Raw genomic sequence first — 8,256 nt, 5'->3', positions numbered from 1 at the left:
TAGAGTCCTTTTTAGAACTTCCAGGGTAACGGATAGCAATGTTGTAGCCAATGAAGATTTAACTGAGGCTCGGCTATTGCCGTTACTCAGCCATGACCAGAGCTTTTAGCTCAATAACATCCCATCCACACAAATTTTCTTCAATCAGATGAAGAGTGAAGGAACTCAGTCCATCCCCCCCCCCCCAAAAACAAAAAAAAACTATTTATAATTTAAATACGTTTTTGTTTTTTTAGAGTACGAATTGTGTTTTAATTTATTTATTCCTTAGTTTCTGGTCGGCACTCTTGATATTAAAAAATCGCAGATTTATGATATCGTTATTCGTTGTATGCATGTTCTAGTTTCCAAGAAAAGCGGAAACTTAAAACTCAAAATGACATTCAGACATAAACAGAGCCCCTGTCTCTTTCTCGTGATGTTTGTTTCGTAGACATTTCTTATGATGAAGCAGATGCATGTTTACAAGAAATCCCAACATATGAAGCTCATACATCACGACACCTCAGGTAACTCGTATGCGCATGCGTAGCACAACAACTCATTCTCCCTGAACTATATTGCTAGCTCTTCAGTCAGTAACGGCACGCTAGTAGCGAAGGAATCTTTGTAGGTTATTGCATACTTCATGTTTCACGTCTGTTAATCGCTGAAGTACTTCTGAAGACTTTTTTTTTTGTTTGTTTTCTGGAGACAAAATAACAAAGGTACGAATAAAATAAGTTATTGTGATTTCTTTGTTGTAAAGAAGCGTATGGCTAGCAGGTAAAAGTTTGGAATTATTTTATTAAGTCTTGGCGGGATTTAACCGGAAGTGTTGCTCCCACGTGTGGGACAATAACAGTTACAGCAAGACTGAATCAAGAAATTTTGGAATCGGGACATTTTATATATATATATATATATATATATATATATATATATATATATATATATATATATATATATATATATATTATTTTATTTAATCTGTTAGTCAATAATTTACACATAAAAGAAAGTTTCTTAATCCATACAAGAAATGGACAGTATCAACTAAAAACACTCCAACTATAAATAAAATAGATTAATGCTTCAACATTCTGAAAATATGCCATAAAATTAAAAAGTTTCTCAATTTTTCGTCAACGTAAACGAAAAGTGATATTTGTGACTCATCAACTATCAACATTACTGACAAAGGGGTGAAGCAAAAGCTTTTCATATTCCCGGCTATCTTGAGAGAAACTGTGAGTGGAGAAAGTTTATGAGTTAATTGCTCGCCTTGAGTGGGCTAGGAGATTAGTCCTCAGTGTTGAAGTTTAGGATGGCTTTAGGTCTTTTATGTTTGAAATAATCCATTGCGTCATAATCTGCAGCCAGTTGGATCAGTTTGTTAGGGTGCACAGATGCTTTTGAGAAGAATTTGATTGCCATAGTCTGCATGAAAGTGTAAATATAGGGGACATTTGTGTCGCGATGTAGCTGAACAGTTCGGATGAACCACGGGCTGCCCAGGATCATTCTGAGACATTTATTCTGGATACGTTGTAATTTGAGAATATTAGTATTTGAAGTATGACTCCAGGCCGGTGAAGCGTGGGTGAGTATTGGACGAACCATCAGTTTGTATATGAGAAGTTTGATTCTGGTGCTCAGCTTACTGTTTCTGTTTATTAGCGGGTAGAGCTGGGCTATGGCTTTTGATGTGTTTGCACAGAGAGTCTTGATATGAGAGCTGAAAGTCAGTTTTCTGTCCAATATTACACCAAGATATTTGATCTTAGTTTTCCACGGAATTTTAGTGTTGAAAAGGAGAATATCTTCTTTAGGAAGCACTGATCTCCTAGAGAATAGGACGGCTATGCTCTTCAGGGGATTCACTTGGAGTCGCCATTTGGAGAAATATTGTTCGATTAGCAATAGGTTTTCTTGCAGTTTCTTGATGGTTAGGTGAGGCTTTAAAGATCTGGCCAATATCATTCTATCGAATAGCTTATTTAAATGAAGATGATGTGAAAACAATTATGGTAGCTTGATAGTCTTACGCCATATTTCTTTTATTTTAGCCTGAATGTAATATAAAATATGGTATATTATTTATTAAATTAAATCAATAAATATTATATTATAGAAATTGTATTATTTTAATATTATATTATATAAATTGCATTATTTTAATATTATATTACACTAGCTAGTATATGTTGAAAACTAGCGATTAACAATGAGGACATATTATTAGTCATATATTTAGCAATAAACGCATAATTTTATATATATAGTTATGCATTTTTCCCAATATATTTATCAATACAATATTTCCTCCACGTGCTGTTGGATTACTTTTAGTAAATAAATCGAACCAAACTTCTTTGCAAAATCTTTCGACTTCAAGATTGAAATATACAGAATTTCCATTTTCTTATGGACATAATGCAGATATTATCTAATTAATTGATGAAATAACTTTAAATGTTATATATTCGTAATGAATTTTATTAGGTTTCCTCACATTAAATCTTCCAGGAATAAGTGTCACATTGTTGCCCTCCATAAAATGAAGGGCACGTAGCAATTTGCGATAGTTAATATAAGACTCATTTTCCAATGACGTCAGGCTTCTAGGAAGAGGTGATTGGCCAAAAAATATAATATTTTGTAACAGGAGATACCAAATGAATCTATTCTATAATTATCGAAATTAACAAACAGAATCATCAGCAGATACTGCCAACGAAGGATTTTTTTAAACATTTCAGATTTATTATCAGTTGATATCCTATGTTATTGTGCACAAAGTTGATTCGACGTTTTCGTTGCGTGAGTTATTTAGAAATCATTCTGTTTTAATAAGCGTTTCTCTTTTTCTTTCTTTCCTTTTGTCCCACATTTATAATTTATCCCGAAGATGTGTGCGATAAGTCGTAGGAAACTGATTTAAACAATTTTTTTTCTTCCTTCTTTGGGGTTTCTTATTTGGGTTCACACTGGATAGGCCATAGTTGCGCTTTTGTGCTTGAAATCATCAATGCTTGCTTTTATTAGAGTATAAATAGGAACAGTAACACTTAGAGATATTATTTAAAATCATTACATCATCGCATAACATCACCAGCTGGCAGATTAGTGCATAATTTGAAACTGCTTGCCGACACACACACACATGAAAGAGAGAAAGGGAGCTCGGGATGGACTTACATGTGTGTGTGTGTGTGTGTGTGTGTGTGTGTGTGTGGTGTGTTCGTTTACAAGTAGTGAGCAGATACGCATCATTTACGTGAAAAGTACTGTGTGCTACTTCTATTACTTTGAGTATAAAATGAGGTTCAACGATAAAAAGTGGACTCCTTGTTATTACAGCACTTATAAAATTTGACTCATAGAATTCAGAGAAAGGCCAGTCTATGCACATTTGCGGTGCCAGTGATCTAGAGAGAGAGAGAGAGAGAGAGAGAGAGAGAGAGAGAGAGATCAAGAAATCGTGTAACAAATTGTTATTACTTGTAATGTATCTGGATTTTCTATGAAGAACCAAACATGAGATATTGTACTCAAATTTAGATCTGTTATAAGATGATAGTGCTTCATTCTTTAGATCTTCAAGCAACTTTGTCATTGCCACCATCATTTTAGTCACCTTGTCACCAACATTGGACAAAAATGGGCATGGATTCCAGTACCTATTCAGTGCGAGGCTGATATGTTTGACGAACCTCAAATTAGGGAATTATTAAAAGATGAATAATTCGAAAAGTAGTCTCGCTAAAATGGAATTAGAACTCTGGAAAACGTTTAGAAATATTTTTGAAGGTCTGAAGTAGAAATTAAAGCCGAAAATGGTGAAGAACAAGTCGACGAACTTATAACAAAGTACCGTAAGATAGGAGACCAGGTCGACTTTAATATTATTTTTTTTTCGCCATACAATACTTATCCAAATTACTTGTAACAAAAACCATTAATGTGATTGAGAAAAAATTCCTTAAAAATTTTTTCTTAATATACATAAAATCAGTCCATCAATTATGTTTGCATGTTTGCAATCATCAAAGACACGATAATTGCTTGTGTGCCTACGTAGCTTAGTCCCTAGCAACGATACTCTTTAGTTATAATGGCCTGAATTCATAGCGTGTCTAAGAACAGAAGAACTTATGTATATTAGGACTTTTGTCAACGGACAGTGAATGAGACAATCTCCTACAAACAACAGGATGTGTAATTTCGCTAAAAATCCAAACCAGAATGAAAACCATTGTGGATATAATTTGAGAACAAGAAAAATATAATGGGATAAACATGGAAAAAGAAATGAGATAGCAGAATTCCTAAAAAATAATAAGAGACCGCAAAAAAACTAAAGAATTTCCCAAGAAGAGACAAACAAAAACACTCAATGCGAATGAAAATATCCTGACTATAGACGTCTGGTATACGAAAGAACAAGGCGAAATTAATTTAAGAATAATTAATTATTCAATATAGATATGTTGGTACTGTTCACTGCATTCTTTTGTGTTGATAGAAACACGTCCAAGTTTTTTTTTTGTTTTGTTTTGTTCTAATTTTATGTTAATTTATTCTTCTTTTGTTGATTTCTCTCTCTTTTGCCAGCAATTAATTTCATTGGCTGCTATTTTCATTTTATATATATGTCTTTAAAAAGTTCATTGTAAATCTCATAAAACATCTTTTTTTTTTTCGCCGTCCTGTTCTCAATTCTGCAGGAGGTATTGCCATGCCAGCATGCTTAATGAATAAATCTCTCGGATAACTTGTTATGAGCACGCGTATTTATTTTTAGCTTCTGCAACTCATCAGATTTGTGCTCCTAACCACTACATAATAGATATGACAATTTTACGTAATGCTTCAGTCAGCTGTCATTCATTGTATTCGGTAGCCATGGCAACGTTAGTAGGCTGGTCTATGTGATAGATGTATTACTTTTTCAAATATTTATTGGTGCAGTTAACAATGTGCTAGCTTCGTCATATGTCTTCATATTCTGGATGTTTGCGATTGAAAATATGAATGTGTAGAAAGGATAAAAGTTGAAATTAATTCTGTGTGTGTGTGTGGGGGGGGGGAGATGAGTTGGAAGATGAGTTGTCTTATTGCACGACGTTGTTTAATATATATTCTTGGGTAACGTACTTTTATTGCACATAACGATGTTTAGTGATCGAGAAAACTGAATTTATTGTGGTTATTCGGAATAAGCGATGAGCTAAGGTTTCTGGGTACCGTATGCGATCTGTATACGTTGACATTATGAGACTTGCTAATTCAATTTCTTTCGTAAAAAAAACCTAGAAAATGTTTGTGTAAGAACGACTTTCCGATCATTATGAAACGATGAAATAGATCTAGATCGACGACGAACATATAAAAGTAAAAAAAAAAAAAAAAAAGTAATCAAATTTTAAAAAGTGCCTCGTACCATTAAAGGCCTGTATCACATCTAGGGATAAACGTACCAACTGCATTTCGAGAAACACTGGTCTAGGGTAATATTGACATAGAAATATTATATCATGACATGGAAGTCATCTTCCTTTTACGTATTAGGCCTAGTGGCCTTAGCCTTTCCAAACCGTACTCGTCCCGAGGATAATGTGGTTAGCCCTATGTCTCCCAGTGTGTCCTATGTCTGTAGATGCGTGTGTTCACGGGGCCAGTTTGCCTATTCGTCGGGAGGAAAACCCCGAGTTTCCGGGTAAAAAAGACCAGCTAACTCACCTTTAGTCGAAAGACACCAGATAAAGGATCCTCACGTCACTGACGGAAATAGAACCCAGGTCTTTCGGACCAAATGGCTTCGTCTATACCAGTGTTTCCCAAACTTATGGATGTAAAGACCCCTTTGGAAAAATTAAAATATTTCACCGCCCCATTGGAAAACAAATTCGCAATACAGACATATATTATTATAATATTTATTGTATTTATATTTAATACAAAACATACACACACGAATATTACAAAAATTAAATATTACATTTTTAGCATCTTACATACACATTTGACGTGGCACCCTTAGTCTTAAAACAGTTTAAATTTATTTTCATTATTTCACCGCCCCCTCAACAAAGCTAATGGCACCCAAGGGGCCCGCGGCCCACAGTTTCGGAAGAGCTGGTCTATACTGACTGAGCTACGAAGGCTCGACATGGAAGTATTATATTAAAATAAAATATTAAATAAATATACTAAATAATTATAAATATATAATATATATATTTATAATATAATATATAAATTTAAATATACATAATATATTAAAATAAAATATTAAATAAATATACTGAATAATTATAAATATATAATATAATATATAAGTTTAAATATAAATATAAGTTTAAATATAAATTTAAATATATAAAATATAAAATATATCATAACACATTTAATGGCAGTTAATTATATTATGTTAAAACAATTATATTATAACAATTATAATCCTTATATCCTTATAAGGACTGGCTTAAAGGGGCGAAGCAAGAATGCTTTTCATCTTCCCTGTTATCTGTAGAGGACAGTGTAGGGATAAGGTGTTATTGAGCTATTAAATTATTAAATTAAAGCTCTGATCATGGCAAGAGGGTAACAGCGATAGCCGAGCCTCAGTTAAAACTTCACTGGCTACAGCATTGCCATCCATTACCCTCCAAGGGTATTAATCACCCTATAACAATTATAAAAATTTCACAATTTTTAATGTAATCTTATGATGTTAAACATTTTAAGGTGTTTACTGTTTTCTTAGAATTTTAAAAAGTATTTTAAAACATTTAAAAATCTCAAAATTTAAAATGAAATATAAATTACATTTTTATTTCAGAGAAAAATAAAATGAATTTCATCATTAAAATGTGTAAAGCATGTAGTAGGTAACATAAATAGATACAGTTATCAACCTAAGGAACTTTTTAAAATAGATATTGAGATTTTTGGTACTTGTATTTCAACAGCAATAATATTTCATTCTAATTGAAAAATACGTAACAGGAGATGCTTTGTACATTGTACTGATTGGACTAACTTTGATCGAGGCAACCGATTTCCACGTAGTATTTGCTATTCTGGTAATTCATAACATTCCGTTTCTGAAAAATAGATTCATTTAAGAGCTTGGTGTTCTCTTTTATTAAATAGTAATGGCTTCTTACGGCCAAGTAACTTTGGTTTTATTGAAACTTAATTAATGCTAAAATAGGATAGTTAATTCTATTTGTATAACCCATGTCTCTTCAATTGATTGTATTATCAAGTCAATTTAATTTTTTTTTTATTTCCACCCCTCTCCCTCATTTTTTTTTTTTTTAAAGGAAAATATAACGATCACTGCTTCTTATTACCATTCAAGATAGAAAGCGCAACTTCGGTCAGAGCTCAGATCAGGGTGAGAGACATTTATAACAGCCATTAAAAGGTCTAAATGGAGATGGGCAGTTCGTATTACAAGAAGTAGCACTCAAAAATGGACGAAGCTGATATCTGAATTCTGTCCCACAGATGGAAAGACAGGAAATACTTTTCCTAATATAATTATTTATTTTCGGATCGTTTTGCTCTAGAAACCAAAATGGCTTAAATTTTCATCAACCGAGAGTCGAGTTATTGTTTTCTACAGAGTCCGTCAAAGAAATGCACACGCACTTTAACGATGTCAACTATTGACTTTTTTTTCGAAGTTAGATCGAATTACGGCAGCAATATGTAGCATGATGTCCTCTCAAAGGATGTCGTTACTCACATAAATACTAGCATCAACCCGTGACCGGTAGGATTATTATTTTTATTATTATTATTACGGGCGACTCCAAGGAGTCCTTAGACCCATCGAGGGAGGCCCTAAACATCATGTCCATCACAACTATTCGACAATCACACAATATCTATCATACTTTGCCTTGAACTCGCTCACCGTCATAGCACCCAAAACAGACTCTGGCAGCTTATTCCACTCATTCACCACTCTAAAAGTAAAAAACCCCAGCTCTAACACCTTGCTAACCACACTCTTTCCCAGCTTCCATAGGTGTCCCCTAGTTCTCCCACCACCAGTCCTGATCTCAAAAATATCCTCTGAATTAATCCTATAGAAACTCTTTAGCAATTGGAATGTCTCAATCATATCTCCCCTCCTCCGCCTATCAACCGATTTCTGCAACCCACAAATCCTCAACCTGTTTTCATAAGGTTCATTCCATAGACCTGCTATCATCTTGGTCACTCGCCTCTGGATCTTCTCAACCTCTTCCTCATCAA

The 8,256-nt window shown here is 33.6% G+C and overlaps 1 protein-coding gene across 1 annotated transcript in view; it reads left to right on the top strand.

The window, feature by feature from the left end:
- The first annotated feature begins 582 nt into the window (after positions 1-582).
- LOC150105840 (tumor protein p53-inducible protein 11-like) overlaps positions 583-8,256 on the top strand; it is a 223,458-nt gene continuing 215,784 nt past the window's right edge. Inside the window, exon 1 of the mRNA XM_090393615.1 lies at positions 583-707. The gene's annotated coding sequence lies outside the window, so the exon portion shown is untranslated. The remainder of the gene's footprint in view (positions 708-8,256) is intronic.

Source organism: Typopeltis vanoorti, chromosome 6 (genome assembly GCF_054136105.1).
Source record: "Typopeltis vanoorti isolate ZY-2024b chromosome 6, IOZ_Tvanoo_1.0, whole genome shotgun sequence".
Lineage (NCBI taxonomy): Eukaryota > Metazoa > Arthropoda > Arachnida > Uropygi > Thelyphonidae > Typopeltis > Typopeltis vanoorti.
Note: the sequence above shows the minus strand (reverse complement) of the source record. Positions and strands in the feature narration are given on the sequence as shown.